Genomic DNA, 26,941 nt, shown 5'->3' on the forward strand with positions numbered 1-26,941 from the left:
AATTGTGGGCCACATTTTCAAAGTCAGTCTTGTTTTTGCAGAACAAATCCCATTAGTAAGTAGGCTGGTGTCTACCACCTAGGGCAGCTTAGTGTGTAAGTTTGCTTGGGCTAGTATGGTATAACAGCCATTTGGGGTCATATATGCATAGGCAAGGATGAATGACGATATTCAGAGCTGGCTCCAGGAAAACCATTGAAGATGTGTTCATCTCTGCCTCTAAATCCTTCCCTATTTCCCCTAATTCTGATAACTATAATTTCATTTATGCCTCTTCCCTTTAATTTAAAACACAAATACCCCTAGACTAGGTAACTCTTAGTCTTGTTATCATTCGTTTACACCTTAGTAAGAATGAAGCATATGAGAGTAGGCTTAATGAGGCAGATAACATAAATGCCCTCAGGCCTGAGAGGGGGCTTGAGGACACAACCATCTAAGCTGGTGAAGGATGGAGGGATGATAGAGGCTGCTGAACAGTGTGTCTGAGAACAATGATAGTCTTCTTTACAATTTTGTCTACCACTTGTTGAAAGAACTAAATGTCTTCCTGTTCCTCAATTCCATTGCAGTCATATCTCTAACATGTCCCTCAAATGCAGTTTGTGGTATGTGACCCTTTAAGATCATTGCATTTTGCCAACACAAGTACATGTGTTTCTTTCAGCAAGTGATGACTGAAAAGACAACTTTGCCCAATCAACTCAGAGTCCATTGGGTATAACATGACCTTGAATGTCAGACATAGGCCACCTTTGCCAGACCCAGCAGCAGTTTAACCAGAAAGAGTTGGAGTTCAGCCAACAGTGGTTTTAATACAGCTACTTTGCTCTGGGTTGTTGTTGTTGTTTTTCCCCACAAATAAATGTGACTGGAGGTGGGGGCAGGAGATGGAAATCCTCAGGAACTGTTAAAGGGAAAACACATTTCCTTCCAGAAAGAAATAGAAACTCTGCCCAGTCAAGTGAAATACAAATGAGTGGAGAAAGTTCAAGGAAAGTTGATGCCTAAAAATAAATAAATAAAAAGAAACCTAAGGAGAAAACAATCTTCAGGTCAGGCTTCAGCAGAGAAAAGGGGCATTTCGAGCTGGGACTGCCACTGTCCTTTCTTTCTTAAGTAAGCAGCTGTTGGTTGTTTAAACCAGCTCACTCATCTGGGTCTCCAACTCCATGGCAACTGCTCTGGCCATCCTACAATAGCATAGAAGCACAATGGGGCCAGACTCATGCCCAGAAGCTCTCTGGTTCTAGAGCCGCTGATTCATTTGTTTAACTTTGTTTTCATTTGTATTTTTTTTTTTGTTAACTGGCTATCAGAAACTTTTCCAATATATAATATAACCCAACAAGACCAGAACAGATTCATTCCTTACCCGGGAAACAGCAGATGTTCATCCAAATAACATTATGGAAATGAAGCATTTAGATGCACAACAGGCAAGGAAAGTTATCTCTACTAATACGTGGTCTATAAATATCTTTTGGATAGCTTCCTACAATTTCCCAGGGTCCTCTGGGAATTTATACTGGGAGCTTTGTACCTTAGCTGTTGGTGTGTCAAATGTCCTAACAGCTATTTCCTTTTTCAATCATCAGTCCATAAAGTCCCCAAACCTGGAGTGGGAAATTTACTGATAGTCCAGAGATCAGAAATACATTCAATAGGTAGGTAAAGTTTTTTTTTTTTTTTAAATAACCATTAGAGCTTAGAGCATTTATGCTATAGTTTTTTGTTTGTTTGTTTTTTGTTGCTGATAATGCCTCACTGTCAACCCGGTCGATCTTTCAAAAGCATTTATAACACGGTAAATGAAACATTGACTTGGGAAATTTCATTGGGTTGGTAAAATAGTTGATGTCTGCTAGTCTTGTACCTAACTGTAAGGCTGCTATAGTTAGTTCAATAGTTAGGTCTAAGTCACTGCTTTCATTTACCCTATGAGCCCAGCTCACAGATGCATATAACTGGGGCTCTATGCTTTTCTAACAAAAATCTCAGGGAAATGGAAGCAATTCACTTTCCAAAGAATATCTCTATCTGGAATTCCCTTACCCATTTTTGCTTGCCAAAAACAAAGCATTTGACAATAAGGCCTGGTTATCGTTTTTGGTAGGGCTATACAAGAAGAATGTTCTTTTGCATTCTGCTAGTTGTCTTATTTTACATTTTAATTGTCTCTTATTTTAAAATGTTTTTGCATTAGGTACAATTTGAAATAAATCTAATCTAGTAAGTGGTTATTTATAGAGAAATATTTTTTTTGTGGGTTGAGTTGAGCTTGGATTTTAAAGCAGTTTTTTATAGTTCTTTCAGGCACACAGTGAGCTATTTTCTTTTTGGTGGAGGAGGAGATCTGAGAAACAAAATTCAAACCCTTAGAGTGTACTTATCTTACTAGCTGTGTGACTTGGGACAAGTCATTTAACTTCTCTGAAGTTCAATTTTCCTGATTTATAAAAGGAAGCTAATAATACTTGCCCTGTGTACCTTTTAGAGTTGTGAAGATCAATTCAATTAATTGATCAAATTATTTAATTAGTTATATATATTAAATTATATATTAAAATTAATCTAATAAAATTACCATTTAATTTTTGCTTTAATTATCATTTATTAAGAACCTACTAGCTGCTCTACATTGAGTTAGACAGAGGGGATACAAAGACAAATACAAAACAGCCCCTGCCCTCAAGGAGCTTACATTCTACCGCTAGAAAACAACATGTATAAATTACAGATGTGAGTATATCCATATACAAATAGTTCCCCAAAATCCACCATCACTGACACTGAGGAACTGGAGAACCATGGAATTTAGCTAAGAGAACGCTAGGAGAAAGATGCCAGAAAGATGGAATAAGAAGGCAGAGTTCAGTGTTCACGCGGTATCTTCTACCTTGGTGTCAAGTGGAGATAAGTTGGACATCCAAGCATTTGTAATCCCCCAGTCCTTCCCTTGAATGAAATTATGACCAATTACTGGATTGCAGCTGCTGAGGCTGATGAGGGTGTTTGATGGACTGATAAGGACAGATTTGGGAGCTAATGAAAGCATCACTCAGAGACATTACTTTTCTCTTCTGTCTCCAAGATGTAATTCCTCTAACTGAATGATTCTTCTAGAGTCAGTCTCTCCTTTCCACAAGGGAATAGCAATCTAAGCAGAAAAGTGATTTTTTTTTTTTGCTCCTGTGGTCAAAAGCACCTGATGCTGACCCACTGAATATCCAATGAACTGTGCTCCTTCGCTTCTTACATTTTCTATTGCTCCTTCTGTAAAATAAATTGGTGGCCTCTAATTATTGTTAAGGAATCATGCTAGCATTGTGGATAGAGGTTGGGGAAACTGGTCAGTCTGGGAAAGGTGAATGGTACACCCAGCCTCTGGTAAAGCTCTTGGGAGATTACAAAGGAATGATTTCCCCCCCAGGACATCACAAATCTGTTTAGTCAGTCTGCAATCATATTTATTAGCCAATTAGAAGTTGATTTATAAGACAGAGTGTAAACAGATAAAGATGAATAACCCAAAAGTGAATTACAAAAATTCTCTAGACTAAATAAGATAAATCCCTCAGGGCAGATTCAAATTAGCCCAGGACTAAGGGGGAGAGAAGGTTGCTTTCTGCTGGTATGGTGTTAACCCCAATTGGGATTCCTTTGTCGACATACATATTGTTGCTCTCTTATATCCACCTCTTGTTCATCAGCTTACCCATGTGGGAGGGTATTTACAGAAAAGAGACTCCCTCGGCCACCTCAGCCACTGTCTCTACATCTGTATTTGTTTAAATGCAGAAGCTACTCCCCAACGAGTATTACTCTAAGTGGAAAGACAACATACCTTAATCCTCCTTATATACAGAGGTATCTCATCTCCTTAAGTCCTCCTATAGATACAAAGTGATTTCTAGAGTGAAGGCACAGATATACTACGAAGAGGTGGTCTGTTAAAAATAGATTGGGTGTTCCAGATGGCACAACAAAAGGATAGGAGAGAGTGGTTTAGGGACAAAGGAAAGGTGCCATCCACCTTTCCTTAAAGACAATGCTCTTTAAAAATAGTAAAACAAAACAAAATGATCCAATTATAACTTGAAATTGCTTTTATTCTCTTAGAGGTCCTTAGAATGGAGGGATGGAAGGGTGGGGGGAGAGGAAGGGAGGGAAGGGATGGATGGAATACTCAGCCATAATACTTACTGCAAAAGTAGAAAATATTCCCAGAGGCATTTACCTTTTCTGAAGACTTAAAGCAGTCCTTCCTCCTATGGTACTAGGTTCCTTCAATAACTCATATTTCTGTAGTCATTTCATTTGGCATTTGTGAGACATTTGTATGTACTGCCTCCTAAGCCCAGGGAAGATGCTGCTGGAATGGCCTTCTTGGGACAGTACTTAAATGCAAAGGTGACTTCCAGCAAAAGCCAGGCAAGGCAGCATGGTGATTACTGGAGAAACTGCACAACTACAGAAATCCAAAAGAAACCCCCCCAAAACACCCACCATTGTGAATGGCTAAGCTATGGAAACACTAGCATTGCAACACATAGACCCCCGGTGAATGTACATTTGTACCCTTTTGTCCTTTGCTGACTATCACTTAAATCCCTTTTATGAGACTATTTGAAACTCCAGGAATGTGAAGTGAGCACATTGCATAAAGGGAATGAGTTTTAAAACAGTTAACAGGGCATGGGTAGCTATAGCCTTTGTCCATTTCCAATATTAATGACTAATGAGACAATAACTTCCCACAGACAGTATTAGCTGTACCTTCATAACATTATAATCTTTAGGAAGGGAGGGCAAGTGGCTTTTCGTTTTAACCCCATTTAGGCAGATAAATGCTTGAATTGAATTGAAGGGACCAAATGTAGTCCAAGAGAAAGAGCATGAATTTGGTAGTCACAGCCCTTAATTTCAAATGCCCAACTCCATTACTACCTGTGCGATCTTGGTAATGTCACTTGTCTCCTCTGGGTCTCAGTTTCTCATCATTGAAAGAAGGGGTTGGATTAGCTGACCTCTAGCATCCCTTCCACTTCTAAGATCCTATGACAGAATAAGCAGGCTTTTCATTGCTCTCCCAAAACGTCTTCCTGAGGACTGAGGACAGCACTCAGTTTCAGCTGTGCTCATCTTGTGATGGATCTATCTCCCTGTCAGGAGGTGGTATTGGTTCTGGGATGTAACTGTGAGGCCGGATCATGGATCCGGCTCTTTTTATTTACGCATCCCTATTTCAATGGGAGGAGGAAATTGTGTTGTTAAGTGCCTCTGGTTGGAATTCACTTTTACAGACCCAGCCAGGAAATGTTGGATGCTTTCCACACAAATGTGCTGCTCTAACACATGGAATGCAAACGATCCTTTGGAAAGTCATCCCCCACATTAGGTCTACTTGGGATAGAGAAGGGGAGAGAATTTTAGCTCATTTTCTGAAATTAGTCAGATGGTTTCAGAAATGCAACAGGGGGATAATTCTTAAATGCTAAGGAAAGAAACCAAGATAGGAACATTATTTATATTCTGTGAAAGGATGGCTATCCTTTTTATACCTTTGAGGGATTTTTCTTCTTTCAATATGGTTTAGAGTTGAGATAGACAGATTGAGAGATAGGACCTTTGTGAAACTCTTGCTGTGTGCCAGGAATAGTGCTAAGTACTGGGGATACAAATACAAGAAAAGAAGGTGGTCACCCACTCTCAAAGAGCTTATAATGTAATGGAAATAAAGGAAAACATAAAGAAAAGCTGGGGAAGGGAGAGAGAAAGGAGCAAGGCAGCTGGAGGGGAGGTGGAGCAATGGGAGTTGAACTGAGAGTTAGGGGAGCAGCATGGCTGGGGTGCCACAAGATCCCAGACAGGGACTTGAGTTTGGACTAGTTTAGGGAGGAATAAAGAAGTTCAAGACTCTAATACACACAGACATACACACACACACACACACACATCTTTAAAAAATCACATCCATCCCATAGTCTCAACACATTTCCTGTTTTCTGAGAAAACGGATGTAAGATGAGATCTGCTAAGACTTTCTGTGGAAAATTTTGGAGCAGGCAGAAGTAAAAGTAGAGGGGATAGCATGTGCATTCTGGAGCTTCAGGAAACAACCTGTTTTCCAGAAGAAAGAGCTTCCAAACAGAAACACAGAGGCCCATTGGGGAGGCAACACTCTTATTAGGGTAGAATATGAAGCAATCAGGACTGAGTGTTTCCCAGGTTCTGTCTAGCCGCACTGTGAGCATTGCAACAGAGGGTTGAGGTACAGAGTCTCCCACGGTGTTGAATAATACAGTCTGGAGTCTAGGGACTTGTGATTAAAAAAAAATGGCACCATCAGTGCCGAGTGTGAAGAGACCCAAGGCAAAAGGCATGCCCCCTTATGTTGTGAGGCAGTTGGTGCAATGCAGTTGCAGGAGCTGAGCCCACAGACAGATCAGGATTGAGTGCCAAAGCAAGGGTCAGTGAAACCAGGATCAAGGCAGGCCAAAGGCTGGCTCCTACAGAACAATGACCTTACCGTAGTTTGTGGTGCCTGGGGAGCTGGGAGCAGGCTTTGAAGCCAACTAACCCCAGTTGCCTGATGACCCTGATGGGCCCCTAGTTTCTGTGGAAAGGGCAAGCTCATTCATTCGGTCTCCTCAGTAGGTACCAGTTGTGATAAGATGGACACTAAGTAGTTTCAAAAGGACACCTTGCTGAAAGAACTCCCTTTTCCATTTCTCATTCCAAAAACTGCTAAGAGCTCTGCCTACTTACACATACACCCACTCATATTTATTAACCATATATAGATATACATATACATATAGACATACATACATATATATGGCCAAACATATATGTGTATATATGTGTGTTATCCCTAGGAAAACAACATGGTGTCATGGAACAACTACAAGACTGGGAGTCAGAAGATCTATGTTCTAGCTATACCCTGGCACTAATTAGCCATGTGGCCTTGAGCAGATCACTTAACTTCAAAGGGCCTCAGTTTCCTCATATGCAAACTAGATAATCTTTAAAGTCCCTTTGAGCTCTGAAATGCTATATGATTCCAATTAAGAAAAGTAATGTTAAAAAAAAACCTGCTTACACATGAATGACTACATGAATCTTAGAACTGGATTCAGATTCAGATATGAATCTTAATTTTTACAGCATCTCTTCCAGGATGGTATCAGATATGCTCACTCAAAATTGTATTCCCACTAACCTTGAGGCAGAGTCACCATCTTACCGACAAAATTCAAAGTGCTTTTTTCCACGAGTGTCTTTAAAGTTTATTAATGAAAAATAGATTTCTGTGAGAATCTTAGGCAGTAGGGCTTTTTCTTTTTAATGAAATAAGAATTGAAATTCTCAAATTATAGTGTGAGCACAAACAAAAAAAAGTTAATTCCTTATTCTGAAAAAATTTTTTTTGCATTATCTGGTAACTTCAAGTCATTAAGGGGATTAGGTGATTAATTACCATCTCCTACTTCATCTTGAGTTTTGACTACTCATTACTCATTTTTGTTTTAACCTTGAAGTTAAGAGGACATGGGTTTAGCTACCACCTCTGACTCTGACTGGCTGTGTGGCCCCTGACAAATCTCTTCACCTGTCAACGAGATAGGCAGCTCCGTAAAGATGCAGAGACAGAGTTCCCTCACCTGGGAGATACTGATGAAATCAAAGGTGCAGTCCTCTATCTTTATCCCTTCCAGGTTTGGAGATTATACGTCTTTATAGAGAAAACGCGAACAATATAAATGTTCTATCAGCAATATGTTTTCACTCTATCATTGTACTTATACATATATGTTTACATGTTATTTCTTCCCAATAGAATGTAAGCTCCTTGAAGGGAAGGATTGTCTCTCTACCTTTCTGTCCCCAGTATTTGGCACAAGGTAGGCATTTAATAGGGCAGCTAGGTGGCTCAGTGGATAGAGCACCAAGTCCGGAGTCAGAAAGACCTAAGTTCTTTTTTTTTTTTAACTTTTTTTTTATAGTTTTGAGTTCCAAATTCTATCCCTCTCTCTACCCTCTAGTCTTTCCTTCCCCCCTCTCTGAAATAGTAAACAATCAAATATAGGTTATACATGTACAATGGTGTAAAACATTTCCATATTATTTTGTGCAAGAAAACTCAAATGAAAGAAAAAGAATGGAAGAAAGAAAGTGAAAAATAGCATGCTTCAGTCTGTGTTCAAACAAAATCAGTTCTTTCTCTGGAGACCGATAGTATGTTTCGTCATTAGTCCTTTGGGATTGGAAGATCTGAGTACTAATCAGGCCTTAGACAATTACTAGCTGTTTGACTCTGGGCAAGTCACTTAATCCCATTTGCCTCAGTTTCCTCAACTGTAAAATGATCTGGAGAAGGAAATGACAAACCACTCTAGTATGTGTGCCAAGAAAACCCCCAAATGGGGTTGGATACACTGAAACAACTAAACAACAACAAAGGCATTTAATAAATGCTGTGGAATTAAATTGAATCATTATCCTGTCCACTTCAATCTGCTGTCATAACTTTTCTATGATCTTTCTGTTGTCAACAGCATAGCTGAAAAAGAGGTTTTGCTTGTCCTTATTTGTCCCTGCAGGAAGTGGCATGGCCTAATTGGCTTCTCAAGATCTTGTCTAACGCTGTGTGTTTTTGCATTCTTAAACAGACATCCATCTGCCACCAGCTCTCAGTTTTCATTGATAACATGATAGTATTGCTAGCTGAAATCTATAGGTGTTCAAGCACCTCCTTTGAATCATTTTCAGTAGAGAGCTTATCAAGGAGCCTATCAAAAACATGACTTTTGATTTTAACCTGACTAAACTTCCTGGTAGAGATGCTAATGAAAAGCAGTGTGTGCAAAGTGTGTGGGGGGGTAGAGTTGGAAATGGGTGGATTCAAATAGGAAAGGAAAGATCATTTGGCTTTGAAAATTTTTTCCTATGAGTTTTCTTAAGAAACTTTTGACCTGGAAAGTTTTCTTACATGAAACATTCAAATATTTTGGACTTGTCACCATTTCTTTATGATTTCAAATTTTTCTGTTAAGAAAATTTTCCCATAAAGGACCTACATGTACAAAAATATTTCTAGCAGCTCTTTTTGTGGTGGCAAAGAATTGGAAATTGAGAGGATGCCCATCAATTGGGGAATGGTTGAACAACTTGTGGTATGTGAATGTAATGGAATACTATTGTGCTATAAGAAACGATGAACAGGCAGACTTCAGAAAAACCTGGAAAGACTTGTATGGTCTGATGCTGAGTGAAGTGAGCAGAACCAGGAGAACATTGTACACAATAACAACCACGTTGTGTGATGACTAATATTGATAAACTTAACCCGCAATACAAGGATCTAAGACATATTCAAAGGCCTCGTGATAGAAAATGCTATCCATGTCCAAAGAAAGAACTATGGAATTTGAATACATATCGAAGCATACTATTTGCTATTTTTTTCTTCTGTTGTGCTTTGTTTCCTCTTTCTGGTGGTTCCTCCTATTGTTTTTAATTCCTACTTACAACATCACTAATGTGAAAATATGTTTAATAGGAATGTGTATATATAGCCTATATCAGATTGCTCACCGTCTTGGGGAGGGAGGTGGGGAGGGAGGAGAAAAATTTAAAACTCAAAGCTTATGGAAGTGATTGCTGATAAATCAAAATAAATTAATAAGAAAAGAAAATTTTCCCATAAGAAAATTTCAAACATTTTACTACATTACTTTTTCCATATGTCATAGCAGAGGTCAGAGAGTTTGAGAAGTATGTACATCAATCAATCAATAAGCACCTATTAAATACTTATTATGTGCCAGGTACTATGCTAGGTGCTAGGGATACAAATACAAAAAACAAACAGTTTTTCTTCTCAAAGAGCTAACATTCTATCTGAGGAAGCATCAAATATATATGCATATATTGTATATATGAGAAAACATTTATATTATATGATATATGAAATATATGTATATATACATAATATACTACTTATATATTATATTTTATAATGTATATACATACATTATACAGAAAAAATACAAAATAAATACAATGTATACACACACACACATAAAATGAGGTCAGTTTTAGATATGTTGAATTTGAGATATCTCTGGGACATCCAGTTTGAAATGTCTAATAGGAAGTTAATGATGTGGGTCTGAAGCTCAGGGAAAAGATTGGGACTGGATATATAGCTCTGTGATCCATTTACACAGGGACAATAATTGAACTTATAGGGGCATAGTATAAAAAGGGAAGAGGAGGGGCTAGGACAGAGCCTTGTAGAGTACTTACAATTAGGAAGTGTGATGTGGATAATGAGCCAGCAAAGGTGACTGAGAGAGGTCATTCAGAAAAGAAGAGAAGAACTAGGAGAGAGTAGTGTCACCAAAACCCAAAGATGAGGAAATGCACAGGAGGAGAGGATAATCAACAGTGTCAAAAGCAGCAGAGAGGTCATAAGGATTGAAAAAAGACCTTCACGTTTATCAATGAAGAGATCATTGGTAACTTTGGGGAGAGCAGTTTCAGACGAATGAATGAGGTCAGAATCCAAGTTACAAGGGTTGTAGAGTCAGTGAGAGAAAAGAAAATGGAGTCAATGAATGTAGAAAGAATTTGGGATATAAACTTGCGTAAATTTTAAAGGAGAAAATTTTACCTAAATTATTAAACTTTATAAGAATTTGGTCATCCCACATGTACAAAAATATTTATAGAGCTCTTTTTGTGGTGGTAAAGAACTGGAAATTGAGGGGATGCCCCTCAATTGGGGAATGGCTGAACAAGCTGTGGTATATGAATGTAATGGAATACTATTGTTCTGTAAAAAATGATGAGCAGACGGATTTCAGAAAAATCTGGAAAGACTTACATGAACTGATGCTGAGTGAAGTTAGCAGAACCAAGAGGACATTGTACATAATAACAGCAATATTGTGCAAAGACCAACTTTGTTAGACTTAGCTCTTCTCAGCAATACAATGATCTAAGACAATTCTAAAATATTCATGATGGAAAATGCTATCCGCATCTAATAAAAAAACCGTGGAATCTGAGTGTGGATCAAAGCATACTATTTTCTCTCTCTCTCTTTTTTTTCCTTTCTCATGGGCTTTCCCTTTTGTTTTTATTCTTCTTTCACAACATGACTAATGTGGAAATATGTTTAATATGATTATACATGTATAGCCTATATTAAATTGCATGCTGTCTTGGGGAGGGGGAAAATTTTGGAACTCAAAATCTTGTAAAAGTGAATATTGAAAACTAACAACAAACAAATAAATAATTAAGAATTTGGTCATCCTCTTTTGCACTTAATTAGTGTGCTGATTACAAGGCTATATTTGTTGATCCAGTCAACTATATGCTGAAAAGCAACAGAATTTTATTCACCTACAAGTATTCTGTCATTTTCACTTCTTGTTGTTTAAAAAGACCTCTCCAAATTAGAAGGGCTTTACTTGGGAACCTTTCAAAGGCCTGCATCATTTGATAGCAATATTCTTAATAGTTTTCAGGTTGCTAAGCTATATTCTTCTAGCTCCAAAGCCACTCTTTGCTTGCTAATTATACACCCTTCATCTTGTATTTTTTTCAAACCATTAGATTATTTTATATGTCCTGAAACAGAGCATAGTGACCTAGAGTTTTTGCCTTACGAGAAAGTATTTGTCTGGAAGCTGCAGAATCATGTAATCTTAGGATCAAAACTAACTCCATGAAAATGAAATTTATGTTATATGAAAGTTTCAACCAAAGTAGGGCTGAAAGTTTAGACTAATCTTCCATTCTGGCTATAACTTGTACTGGCGGCCTTCAGTATCGCAGAGACTTTAAATACAGGCATGAGCCTATATCCCATGTGTATGAAAATACCTAAGCACAAGCCAATGAATTAAAGATGGAGCATCTCCCTTCACTTGGCATTTCCCATTTTTCCTGGGTTTGTTTTGCAAACTTAATACTATTAATCTATACAACCTTTTACTTTTCATTCAGAGTTTATATCAGGATGAAGCTAATAAATTAAAGATGAGTTAGTTCATTGTTGGGTGGTTTAACATAGACCTAGTGTGTTAATCCTGATGTGCTTGTTACTAGGGTTTTAAAATTTTTATTATTATTATTTTTTCTGCCTTGTAGCTGTGGTTAGGCAGCAGCAATAAATCAGAACAAAGGAATGAAGGTATTGGGGCTTTAGGGAAAACATGTATTAGAAAAAATTGGTTTGGCACTAAAGGCTGTATTGCATTAAGATGAATTTTGGAGATAGGGAGGTAAGAGAATGCAGACAAATAAATTGTATAAATAATCTGAGAAACAGCAAGCCTGTACAGGACCCAAGTAATATTGCAAGCTACCATCAACAGGACTTCCTAATTCCTGTTCGAACAGACCAAACAGGTACACTATACTTAAACAAATAGCCCAGGCTAATGGGCATGCAAGTTAATGTTAGGGAAAGTGGGGGAAATAGATAAAATTCTTTCAAATAGCCCAAAGGTTTATAATAATAGGACCCAGTGTAGGAGTCTCATATAGCATCTTCTAGGAATAGAGCTTATGGGCACTTCAGGTATTGGTATTGCAAATGTATGCTAAGGTGACTCAGTCTGAGATTGTCCCTTTGGTGCAAAGGTTGGTGGGCAATTCCTATTAGAACCTGATGGATTGAGGGAGATTGTTGAATTGGCATAATGCTGAGTTCGGGAAACATGGAAGGGAAGAAAGGAGATGGGATGATAGGTTGACTAGTGAAATCAGAATTAGAATGATGAGAAAATATTGTATATTTATTGATGGGACCATCTCAATATTTTAAGGGGTTGAAGTAGTATGTGCATTAACTAAGAAGATAATTGGATATTTCCCTAGTAGACTGTGAAGCAACCTGTATTAGGAGATCCAGTAACAGATAATATCTCTTGATTGGGATATCATGTATTTTTGCATCCAACTAAGTCACTCATGCATTCAAAAGCTAGATAAAGATGTGGAGATGTCAATCGATTCCTTGTCTGAGAGGCTTAAAAATCCTTGTGAGTCAGATGTAACTTTTTGTTGTTGTTCAGTCATGTTCAACTCTTAGTGACCCCATTTGGGGTTTCCTTGGCAAAGATATTGGAATGGTTTACCGTTTCCTTCTCCAGCTCATTTTACAGATGAGGAACCAAGGCAGACAAGGTTAAGTGACTCGCCTAGGGTCAAACAGCTAGTAAGTGTCTGAAGCTATATTTAAACTCAGGTCTTCCTGACTCCAAGCCCGGCACTCTATCCATTGTGCCACCTACCTACCCTCAGATATAATTTAGGCCACATTTAATGAATAATCCCATGTTATTTTAGATTTGACTTGCTTTGACTGCCCCTCTTCCCCCCCTGGACAGATACATACACCATTAACTGTTGTTAGACCCAGAATTATACTTCAGAAGTTGTCCCACTCTGTATGCATAAGTAATTTAAAAAAAAAAGTGAGGTTAACAGAAGTGCCAGGGGACTGACTACAAATAGAAATTATTGAAAAGAGGGAGGCAGGTGGATTTTTCTAACTAATGTAGATAGTGCTGATTTTTACTTCAATTCTTGGTAAAATACTAGAACCTGTTATGGAAGGGATTGATATCACTTAGACAGGGAGAGAGTAATCATTTCCCAGCACATTGCTCTCCTGGACTTCAAGATCTCATCATCCTACAATATGAAATTAGCTCTGTAACTCACATATCTTCAAATCACTTCCTATCCTGCCTTTAAGACTTCATCGTCTCTCCTTTCCCTACCCCCACTCCTTTGCAGCTTCTTTTTATTTACTGTCTTTCCCCTTTCAATTTTAAGTTCCCTTGAAGAGCTAACAATGTAAGTCTTTATGCCTTCTGTCTTTTTTTTTTGTATTGCCAGGATCTAGCACAATGTGTGGCAAATAGTAGATGCTTAATAGATGTTTATCTACTCTGACTCTGATTCTAATCAATATAAGCCAACATGGGTTCATTCAATTAAACAAACATCTACTAAGTGTCTACTATGTCTAAGGCATTACTCTACATGCTGAAGATACAAAAATGAAAGACAGTACCTTCCCTCAAGATTCCTTATTTTGGCAGACCCTATATTGGTATACTGTTCAAATGATCCATTTCATCCCATCTTCTTCAACAGATTGCCCCTTCCGTCAGGGCCACTCTCTGACGGATCTTCAGACTTTCACAGTCTACTGGCTGCTTTCCTAATTCATGTAATCATGCCCATTATCTCCTCTTTCTCAAAAAATCTTCACTTCATCTATCCATGTCTGCTAGCTATCATCCCTTATCTCTCCTTTTATTAAGCTGTACATAACTTTTTTATTTAATTAATTTATTTTGATTTATCAACAATCACTTCCATAAGCTTTTAAGTTTTAAATCTTTCTCTCTCTCCCTCCCCACCTCCCTTCCCAAGATGGCATGCAATCTGATATAGGCTCTACATATATATTCCTATTAAAAATATTTTCACATCAGTCGTGTTGTAAGTAAGAATTAGAACCAATAGGAGGAACCACCAGAAAGAGGAAACAAAACACGACAGAAGAAAAATAGTATATATAGCATATAGTATATATAGTATATAATAGTATATAATAGCAAATATTTTATATAATAGTATATAGCATATAGTATATATAGTATATAATAGTATATAATAGCAAATAGTATATATAGCATATAGTATATATAGTATATAATAGCAAATAGTATGCTTCAATCTGCATTCAAACTCCACACTTTTTTCTTTGGATGTGGATAGCATTTTCCATCATGAGGCCTTTGGAGATGTCTTAGATCCTTGTATTGCTGAGAAGGGTTAAATCTATCAATATTAGTCATTGCACAATGTGGCTGTTATTATGTACAACATTCTCCTGGTTCTGCTCACTTCACTCAGCTTCAGTCCATACAAGTCTTTCCAGGTTTTTCTGAAGTCTGCCTGTTCATCATTACTTGTAGCACAATAGCATTCCATTACATTCATATACCACAACTTGTTCAGCCATTCCCCAATTAATGGGCATCCTCTCAATTTCCAATTCTTTGCCACCACAAAAAGAGCTGCTAGAAATATTTTTGTACATGTGGGTCCTTTTCCCATTTGTATGATCTCTTTGGGATATAGCCCTAAAAGTGATTGCTGGGTCAAAGGGTATGCACATTTTTATAGTCCTTTGGGCATAGTTCCAAATTGCTCTCCAAAATGGTTGGATCATTTCATAACTCCACCAGCAATGCATTGTTGTTCCAATTTTCTCACATCTTCTCCAACTTTTATCATTTTGCTATTTTGTCATGTTGGCCAATCTGATAGGTGTGATGTAGTACCTCAGAGTTGTTTTGATTTGCATTTCTCTAATCAATAGTGATCTAGAGTATTTTTTCATATGACTATAGAAGGCTTTAATATCTTCATCTAAGAACTGCCTGTTCATGTCCTTTGACCATTTATCATTTGGGGAACCTCATCTCGCCTTCTTAAAGAAAACTAAACTAAGCTAAACTACTTAAGAAAGCTATCTACAATAAATGACTTTCCTCCTGTTCCCTCCTTAATTCTCTGCAATCTGGCTTCCAGTTTCATCATTCAGCAACCACAAAAGCTTATGCAATTTTTGGCTACATTAAGAGAAGCAGGGGAAGCTTGGTGGTGCAGTGGACAGACCTCCAGCCCTGGAGTCAGGAGAACCTGAGTTCAAATCTGGACTCAAACACTTGACACTTTCTAGCTGTGTGACCCTGGGCAAGTCACTTAACCCCGATTGCCTCACCAAAAAAAAAAAAGAAAAGAAAGAAAGAAGAAGAAGAGAAGCATAGTGACCAAAACTAGGGAAATGGCAGCCTCATTGTATTCTGCCATTATTAGATCTCATAGAGTATTGTATTCAGTTTTGGGAATGATGTTGGCAAAAGGAGTGTATTCAGGGGACTTGAGAGGTACTGAGGTCTAAAGAAGGATTAGATGTGCTCTGTTTGGTTTTAGAAGACAGAGTTAAGATTAGTGGGTAGTAGCTGTGGAAAAGCAGATTTTTGTTCAATATTGTTAGGGTCCCATGCCCTTTTGTATTACATATAAGAGAGCAGAGAAAGGCTCAAAAGGTAACATATTTTGGTCTAAAAGAATCAACTTCAGAAACGCAAGATGGGGCAGGCTTAGATAGTCATTTCCATAAATCAATCAGTAAACATTTATTAAGCAAGTCAGGCATTGTGCTGCATACTGGGGACACAAAAAGAGGCAAAAGACAGTCCTTTCCCTCAAGGAGCTCACAATTTAAAATTTTTAATAATTTTAAAAAGGTCTGGAGGGTTTGGTAGACTACAAGCTCAATAGGAATCAATAGGATGATATGGCAGCTAAGAAAGTTAATGTCATCTTAAGCTGTTAAGAGAGGCGTGGCATCCAGGAACAAAGAGGACTTTCTCTTTGGGTAATTAATTTCAATCAATTCAAGAAATTATTTATTGTGCCTACTATATTCCTGTCCTCAAGGAGCTTATATTCTTCTGGACAGAAACTCCTGTCCTCTTATTCTCCCCCATTTTAGAAGGCACATCAGAAAGAAATTATGAGATAAATTCATGATGAAATTTATAATTAATAAAGTTTAGTAAAATTATTTTTTAAAAAAAGCTTGAGGACAGGAATATAGTAGGCACAACAAATATTTGCTGAACTGATTGAAATTAATTACCCAAAGAGAATGTCCTCTTTGTTCCTGGATGCCATGCTTCTCTTAACAGTTTAAGATGACATTAACTTTCTTAGCTTCCATACCATCCTATTGATTTCTGTTGAGTTTGTAGTCTACCAAAACCTCCAGATCTTTTTAAAAATTATTAAAAATTTTAAGTTGTGAGTTACTTGAGGGCAGGGACTGTCTTTTGCCTCTTTTTGTGTCCCCAGCATGTAGCACAGTACCTGACACATACCCAGAGAAGTAAATACAAAATATATGCAGAGTAAATACAAAGAAATGAGGGGGAAAGTTACAGAGGTCACTATCACTAAGGCATTTTGTTATTTCATTCATCTTACCTCTCCCTATCACTTGTAGAAATGCATGTTTGCCAAAAGAGTTTGACTGTCTGCAATCAACATAGGTTTGAGCATTTTGACTGAAATGACTGGTCAATTCAAATTGGCCAATTCATTTATATATAATTACAATGTAGTAGAATACAACAAATATCTGTTAAGTGGCTTCTGTGAACAAAATACTTTGCTTGGAATTAGGGGGATACAAATGAAACACATGGCCCAGGTCCACCTAAATTTAGGATTTTCATTGACTGTGTCTGCTCTTGGGGACTGACCCAAAAAAGACTTTTGTCCCTCCCTTATGACTCATTATGTCTCCACCCAGGGTTTATTCTGGGGTATATTCTGAATGTAGTTTATTCTGAATATAGATTATGTATAATTTGTGTTTAAGTTTCTACAAACATAGGTAACAGAGTCCCTAGCTCCTATATGAACATTAGGGTAACAAATGCATATTGGATGGAGGACAACCTTTATTTTACTCCACAAGAAATGCAAGACATGAAAAGAATTCTATTAGGCCCATAAAAAATAGAGAAAAGACATAAAGCATTCACAGAAATTACCCTCAAAAGGAGACTGAACTTGGTATTTCCGGTTGTGTTTTCCGGTATAGTCTCATTTTCATTGTTGTACCACCAGTGCACAGTGTACACATCACAAGTGCCTAGTAAATGCTAGTTGAACCAAATTGAATTCTAGTGAAATCCCTCTTTTACATGTGGAACCCTCCTAGACTTGTAGTGTAGCTTGTGTTTTAGATTCCTCTGTAAGTCAAATATACTTTGGGACTTCTAAACAGACAACCCCTTTCACAGTGGAACTTCAATGCCTACAACTCACTATAATAACGATACTTCGTAAAATTCTGATCTGTTGCTCCTCCATGTCATGACCTTAGTTCCCTAATACATACTCCAGCCCTGAGACCATATGGGCAATCCTCTTCTTTCTTTGAGAGCGTGCTATGTTGATCAAGAATTCCCCTCCACCAATGGTGGACATAGATGATACTTTTCTTTCTCCAAGAGGCATGCTACTTAGAACTTCTCCTTCTCTCTGTAAACGGTCAGATCCACGAACTCTTGAACTTGGGATTGGTTACTCATGAGGAAATCCCTAATGCTAATATTGCTCCAAAAAAAATCTCCTTTCTCTGCCAGAAAGCTAGATTGTAGATTTACTTTATCTAGGAAATTTACCTCTTCCTCTAACTAGGAGGCAGAAGTTGAACAACTTTGTTCATGAACTTTCTTTCTTCTTAGTTGTGGGGGCAAGTACATGCAGTTTACAAATGGTCCTTCAGGATACTCTAAGACTGCTATGAATGGCTCCAGAATAAGGGAAGACTTTGTTCATGCAGAAAATTCTCCCCACACCATCCCAATCTAGTCAGTTGTGCTGCACTCCGATCTATCTCTTGAACAGGCAAAAAGCACAGGAGTAAGAGCAGCCTGTTAGGTTTTTTTTTTCTTTTCCCATAAGCCAGCACAGTAGCTTGTCCTAAGGGTTTTAGCTGACCAAATCATCATGGGGGAGGGGCAGTCTCAGTCACTGAGGTCTAATTTGGTGTTATCTTTGTCCTTTTAACAAGTCATCCATTCTATTCAGGGAGATGTGCTTTAAAAAGTCCTGGACAAAGTCTTATATGGTTATCAAGGCAATTGGGGAACTCCCTGACTTAACTACCTTTATGTACTCCCAGCAGTTACATATATGTTGTCTCAGAAAATCAAACTGGGGTCCATATCTCTAATTCTAGGACTCTGCCTTTGCAACGTCTCTCAAATATACCCCTTTCTTTACTCTGACGCTACCACCTCTCTAGTGCAGCCCCTCATCACCTCACTTCTGGATTATTGCAGTAGCCTTTGGATGGGTCTGCCTGTTTCTAGTCTGTCCCCACTCTAATGCATTCTCCATTCAGATACTAAAGGTCTAATCATGTCATCTCACTCCCACCCCCACTCAACAAACTCCTGTTGCTTCCTGCAGCTTCCTAGTGATTCTGGGAGCAATATAAAATGCTGTTCAGCATTCAAAGCCCTTCATAACCTAGCCCCCTCCTACCTCTCCAATCTTCTTACATTTTACTCCCCAACACTTCCTCCTAGATCCTGTGACACTGGCCTCCTCACTGTTTCATGAAAAAGACACTCCATCTCTCAGCTCCAGACTTTTTCTCTAGCAGTCCCCCATGCCCAGAATGCTCTACTTCCTCCACTGTGACTTCTAACCTCCCTGCATTGCCTTAAGTTCCAACTAAAATTTTACCTTCTACAAGACGCCTTCCCTAACCCCTCTTAATTCCAGTCCTTTTCCTCTTTTAATTATTTCCTATTTATCTTGTGTATAGCTTGCTCTGTATATATTTGTTTGCATGTCCCCCATTAGATTATAAACTCCTTGAGATCAGGGATTGTCTTTGCCTTTTACTGTATCCCCAGCACTTAACACAGTGTCTGGCACATAACAGGCACTTAATAGATGTTTATTGACTTGAACCACTGTGGGCTGTGATTGGAGAGTTTTTACTTTATTTTGCCTGGATCCAACCATAATCCAACCCAGATTACTTCATGACATGCTGCTTCTGTTAACCCCTTCCCAGTTCCCAGTTTCTAGCTCTCCTTTACATGTTGTTTGTGGAGAACAGAAACTGTCTTGCTTGCCTGTATTTGTATCTTCAGCACATAGAACAGTGGTTGGCCCCTAATAGGTACTTGATAAATTCTCTATCTATCTATCTATCTATCTATCTATCTATCTATCTATCTATCTAGGAGTGACCTAGCAGCTGGTCAGATCATATCTGGAATATTTTGTTCATGTATAGGCCTTAAATTTAAGGATGTTGGTCATCTTGAGAGTATTGAGAGGAGGGTAACCAATATATTAAAGGGTCTTAAATTCATGTCATATGAATACTGGTGGAAGGAAGTGGGGATATTTAGTCAGTCAGTAAACATTTATTAAATGTCTCCAGATCATATTCCCTATTGCCTAGGATCATGGGATCGCTTGCATAGGTAGAAGGGTCTGCCTTGACAAGGAGAAAGGCCTAACCTTCATGTAAGCAGAGGTGAGGAAGGAATGGCAAAAGGCATCTGTGTAATAGGAGATGAGAAAGGAAGAGAGACCTTTTGGTGAATGATCTCCATTTTTTTCAGCAAAATATGAGATAATACTCTCAACTGAGAGGTTGGGGGTAGGGGAGTCATAGGAGAATTGAGGAAGGATGAGAGGGTTTAGAACAGCCACTGTGGTAATAATGGGGGATAGTGAGTTAGTTAGGAAGGTGTAGAAGGATTGTCTAGCATCAGTGAAGGACCAGTTGAGGTTATGTAACATAAGTTTGGAGTGGACCCATTCCAAATGGTTGTGTTATTTCCTCTACCTTTGTTCAGCAGCATATATGTAGGAACAAAGGCAGCAAAGGAGCAAAGCAGTGAGAGTGATCCAAGGCTGAGGCTCAGTGGGGCACAACTGGTGATATGATAAGGGTGCAAGGGACTCAAGAGAAGAGCACAGTACAAAGTGGAACTGGTTCACCAAGGGGAAAAGATGGGGAAAGGACGAGAGTGTGGCTGGTGTAGGGGTGATGACCTGGGAGAGAACTGAGGGGCTGTGGGATTGGCGTGGTTAAAGAGAAAGGATTTGGTATTGGAAGGCAAAAGGAGAGGGAGAAAGTCAACAGATTGTAATCAAATAAGGAAATTTCAGAACATGGAAGTATTGCATTTGTGAGTGATGGCAAGATCAAGGGAACAATCATCTTTGTGTGTAGCTAAGATGGGGTGGAGGAGGGTGGGAAATGGATAGGTTAAAGAGCTGGAGGTTAGGGTGTTTGAGGGAATATTGATATGTATGTTGAAGCACCCTGGTACGAGGAAAGAAGGTGGGAGGGAGAAAGGTTACGAGCCATTTACTGAACTCATTGAGGAAGGAAGAGTAGTATCCTAGAGCTCTATAGACAACAGCTACCAGGATTTCTACTGTGTAGTGGGTGTGGATTGCATAAATCTCAAAGGAGGAGAGGTTGTTGAATAATAGTGGTAGGAGGAGAACGTGAAAGTGGCAATGGGGAGCAAGGAGTGTCCCAAGTCCCTCAGTTCAACCAATGAGTTGAAGAGAATGAGCGAAAGGGCAGCCAAGTGTAGCGAAAGGGTGGCCAAGGAGGCTATATCATCAGGAGGGAGCTAGGTCTCACTGAGAGCCAGAAATAGAAGGAGTTAGAAAGGAAAAGATTTAAGATGAAAGCAAGTTTGTTGTCTATGGAGCAGGCATTCCAGAGTGCACAGTGGAAGGGGTGAATAACATTTGGTTGAGACTTTGGTGATAAAGGGAGGGGGATAGGAGATAGGATTTGGATAATGACTTATAGAATCACTGATGACTTTCAGAATCACAGGGCTGTGAAAGGTATGGCTAGGTGGGAGTTGGTTAATAATTCAGTGAAAATTTCAGGGAGATTTTCAAAGTAAATAGTATTATCATCTTTAAGTAGAGTCCTTTCAGAACCTTGTACACTTTAAATGAAGGAACAAGAACTTGGGGCAGGAGAAGTTATGATACTCTCCTTGCCAAAGCAGGAAACCAAGTAGAAAACTTGGTGGAATGGCACCCTCTTCCCACACCTGAGCAGCAAGAGACTGGTAACATGAAATGGTTCTTCTGTTCCCACAGCAGGTTGGGAATCAGTCAGGAGACTCATGCAGCAAGATGGAAAGTACCCATCTCTTTCCACTCTCACCTGGAGGCTAGAGAAGAGAAGATGAAGGAGAGGGAGAGATGGTTTAGGGTTGATAAGAAGTCTAAAAGGAGGTGAGAAGGGAGGTACAGAATGTTTAATGTGCAAGCTGAAAAAGCATATGCTCTTCTCCATCACCTCCTTTTATACGCTTCAGAGGTCAGTAGAATATATTAGAATCTTTCTTTCCACATTTACTAGTTCTAGTTGGGCACTAATTGTCCACCTTGTGATGCTATTCCTGAGGGTTCTGCTCTCGTTCCCCTTTCTTTATGTCAGAAACACTTGGGGGAGAGTGACCTCAATTTCATTTTACCCAGTCACATTGTAACTACTCTTTCTAGGGTTTACCTAAACTAGCAGGTGCAAATGCTCCCACTCAGGCTTCTTCCTGTCCCACTGGCTCTAGAACACTAACTTGGCCCAGTCTCCCTCCCTTCTTCCATTTCCCCTTTTTCCTTTAGGTGCACCTGGACATGAGATCATAGGTAGTGAAGAAAACCCATCAATATAAACAGTATTATCTGTAACCCTCCAGCATGTCATCTGACACCTGCCTTTGAACCTGAGCTGTGTTTGGTCTATGGAAACCTGGCTGGCCAAGTAGCCAAGTTCTGCACATTGTCCTAAATAAGGGAACTCTTTTTTTTCATCCTCACAAGGATGGTTGGCCAGGGCTGAAAGTACAGGGAGAGGTTACTCAAGTTTCTTAGGTACTGAGATATTTTTATATTACCCTCTGAGTCAATGTAGTTAGTTGACAGATAACCAGAGAGTTGAGTCAGCACACATTTATCGAGTGCCTACTTGGATGATATAGCTGATTCAGTGCTGAACTTGAAACCAGGGATCAATTCTTGTCTCCAACACCTTCCCACTATGTGACCATGGGCAGGTCCCTTGACTTCCTTGAGCCTCAGTTTCCTCATTTGTAAAATGAAGATAATAATCCCTTTAGCATCTGAGTTGCAATGTGGTTGTAATGCTCCAATGAGATGTAAGGCAGTTTGCTAATCTTAAAGAGTTTGTCCATTTCAGTTCACTGTGGGAAGTTGCTAAGTTTATTTTTATTTGCTATGTTTTAGCTAAGTTTATTTTAATCACTTTAAATTTCTCCCTGATACAAGACCTAGCTTTTTATTAAATACCAATTTTCTTCATTGTATGGTTGCAAGACATGGAACATCACAGGCTTCAAAAAATTGAAGTTAAGGACTGCCCAAACAACATTGAAGAGGTACATACATACTGTGGTGAGGTTGAACGGGCTACAAAACATCAAAAACAAGGAATTATGCAGGAGAAAGAATATAGAAAGAATATAACAAAGAAAGGCATAACCAAAAAGGAAGAGAGTTTCTTATGTGGCCTTCCCCCCCCACTAATCGGTACCTTCTTTTGATGGCTCTGACTGGTTTTACAGATTATGAATTCCTACTTGAAGAATCAAGGCAAAGTGACAGACCGAACCAGTACCACCATCATCCTTATCAGCATCACCATCATCACCATCAGCAGGAGCAGCATTACTTACACACTGAAATTGCAAGTGAAATCTATGTTTTGGGAGACTACTTTCCTCAGAAGAAGAAATAGTTGATTTAAGGATTGATTGTAATCCTTTTTGTTTGCAAATTAAGAGATAGAAGTTTTCTTTTATGCATAGCTGCTTGTAACTTCATATGTTTATATGATAAGAATTCAATGTTGGTTTTTTTGTCTTTTGTTACTTTTGCAAAAGTCACCCCTGCTTCCAGCCTGCCCCCAGATAACGATAGCTTTTCTCAAGTCTTTTTCAGGATAATTAGAACCTAAACTTACCAGACTATCGACCTTGAAAGAGCCACTCCTCCCCAATGCCATTGATTGTGTATCATCCATAGGTTAATTATGAGAATGAGTTCATTATAGGTTTCTATAGAAGACAATAGATACTTATATCTGAAGTTGTGAGGGAGCTTGAATATATGCCAAAGCAGATTTGCCCCAACAACGAAGCGTGAGTACGGGGGAAAAAGGAACACACGTACATACAAAAAAACCCAAAAACCAAAGCCTCTCCATTAGCTCAGATACTTGCTCCCTAGACAATTAGCCAAGAAACCAAATGCTCTATCCACTGCGCCACCTAGATGCCCCACTTGTTTCTATTTTCAAATGTCATAGATGTCTCCTCACACAATTACCACTTTTTAATAGCCTTCTAATTGGTCTCCCTACCTCAACTTTCACTCTACTCCACTCCATCCTGCACTCAGTTGCCAAAGTGACTTTCCTAAAGCATAGGTCTATATCATCCAAGTAGGCACTCAATAAATGATTTTGTTGCTCTCCTACTCAGTAGAATACAATGACTCTTTAATATCTTCAAGATCAAAAATAAAGTCCTTTGTTTGGCATTTAAAGCTCTGTATCACCTTGCCCTTTGCTTCTTTTCCACTCTCTTCACGTTTCACTCCTCTCCAGGCATTCTATGCTCTAGCACAGGTCCCTAAAATAGGCGATACTGCCCCTAGGAGGCGCTGGAACGATCGGGGCAGGGGGAGAAAGGAGGGCAATATATATTTGAAACGACACAAATTTAAAAAAAAATTAAAAGGTTAAAGAAAGTAGATTTCCAAGGGGCCGCTGAGTAATTTTTTTTAAAGGTGGAGGTAGGCCAAATAAGTTTGGGAACCTCTCCTAGTCTATTTGCCAGTCTTCCCACACAAGGCTCTGGTACTGTCTCCTTGCCTTTTTGATGCTGTCCACCATAGCTAGAATCCTATTCTTCCTCATCTCCACCTCTTAGTTTCTCTGGCTTTCCTCACGATTCAGCTCAAATTCCCCTTTCTGAGGAAGGCCTTTTTGGGTTCCCTTCATGCTTTCCCCTTTGAGATGATCTTCTATATACTCTGTTTATATATCTTGTATGTAATTAGGTGTTAAATATTGTCTTTGCCATTAGAATGTGAGCTTCTTGAAGGCAACAACAATTTTTGCCTTTCTTTGCAGATTTATCACAGTGTCTAGCAAAAGCTTAATAAATGCTAGTTGATTGACTGAAATAGTTCCTACTCTGAAGGGGCTAAAATTATGTCTCTCTATGACATATAAATACATAATTGGGGAGATAATAAAAGGTAGAAAAGATAAATAACAAGGAAATATTTAAATTACAGCTATAGACAATAACAAGAGAGATGCTGTAAGATTGTGATTAATTATCCGATGAATGGGATGGTCAAGGCAGGATTTATGAAGAATGGGAAATCTTGGTTGGAATTTTTTTAGGTCCTAGCATCAGTCAGGAAGGACAGACCCTGGGATGTAAGTTCTGGAGAACCCTGGGGGCTCCTATGCAGACAAGACACCTGGGAAAGTAGCATTTCGCAATTCTGGCACCAGTGCAGCAGTTGGCAAGAGAGAGAATAAACAGATAAATTTCATCCTTTATGTTTGAACTTCTACCATGACTTTTTATTCTTCCTGTGAACAGGCCTGTACAGTAATCTTAGTGGGCCTGAGTCTGGCTCCCTTTAGACAGAAATTGCCCTCACAACATGTGTTTCCTCTGAAAATCCTGTGAAGTGTACACTAGGAGCCAAGTTCTCTCTGTTGGTCAGGGTATGGGTCATGAAGGATTCTGTGCCCTTCAACCAGCCTAAAGCTGCCACTGGGCTATTTTTCACTCTTGAGCGAGAGACATCCATTTTAATATTGCACCGTTAGTATTTTATTTATGTGTCATGATGCAACGTTTTCTCTTACAAATCTCTCTTGCATAAATGATTTACTGTTTGTTCCTAAAGCCGAAAATTTTATTCCTTGTCTCTTTTTTTTCTGATAAGAGGATATTGCAGCAGCTCTGCCTTTTACATGGCTGATGGTTTTTTTTTCTTTTGTTAATTCAAACTTCCTCAGAGTAACTAGTTTAGCAAGGCACAGAAAACCAAGAGGTTCAGCTCTTGAAATAACTAAGGAACTGAATCTTCCCTTGCCCATTATCATCTAGAACCCTGTTGAATTTGTTTTCCTAAAAAGTAAGTTTGTGCATTGTGGTTCTTAAAATAGGTTTTTACTTTTTCTTACCTCTTCAAACTAAGCAGATTTGACTACAGGACACTGTTTAGACCTTGAAGATTAGGTAAAGAAAATAGGTTTTTGCAACTCCCTTTCCCCAAGTCTTTACCCTACAATCTAGGTTGAATGATTTTTTTGTTTGGTTTCTTTTTAAGAAATAAATAGAAACAATTCTTTCCTTTTGGATAAACCCCAGCTAAGCTTAAACACAGGAATTTACAATGCTTGACATTTAGTACAAAAGTTATATTATTTTTACATTTCTCCAGAAAAACAAAAAGCACCTATTTAGCATGTTTATTTATGCTAAGCAAGTTATGCAACATAAAACTCTTCTAACAGAGAACAGTGGCCATTTAGACAAATTGCACTAAAAATAAAACAAAATCATAAAGGCAAATTGATCAGGTCATCACCAAACCATTGCCTGAACTTTGACTTTATGAAGTCTGGCCTTGAAACAAAGGCTATTTCTTTCCTAAAGTCTGGATCCCCAGAATAAATTTCCCTTCTATGAACTCTGACAGATAAGCTCTTGGGCTCTGGCTGGGTAAATGTGCACCCAGAATCCCCCAGGACTCTCAGAGTAGTTCATACATTTGCTCTTTTGCCATTGTTCTTTGAAGTCACAGGCTACAGAAAGCACTAATAAGTATATTGTGATAGTTCTATAGGTCACTAGGTCCCCTGGGAAGCATGAAGTTATAACAAATGTTTCAGGATAAGTGTTATAAAGAGAATAAAAGATGCCCCCAGGTGGTTTAGCAGCACTGGTGTTATCCCTAGTGCATTAAATGCTCAGAGATACTAGATAGGGAGGTAGATGCTAGCTAGATACTAAAAGATAGATAGACAGACAGACAGACAGATAGATAGATGATAGATAAAGTGAGCATTTATTAAGGCTTAAATGCTTTGGAATTGGAATTGATTGTGTGACATGAGAAACACTGGCAAAGGACCCTCCAGCATGGTGTGCCCTCATCAAGGAAGATGCTGTACTCCATGAGCAAAGCAAAATTG

Source organism: Vombatus ursinus, unplaced genomic scaffold, assembly GCF_900497805.2.
Source record: "Vombatus ursinus unplaced genomic scaffold, bare-nosed wombat genome assembly UNPS02014778.1, whole genome shotgun sequence".
NCBI lineage: Eukaryota > Metazoa > Chordata > Mammalia > Diprotodontia > Vombatidae > Vombatus > Vombatus ursinus.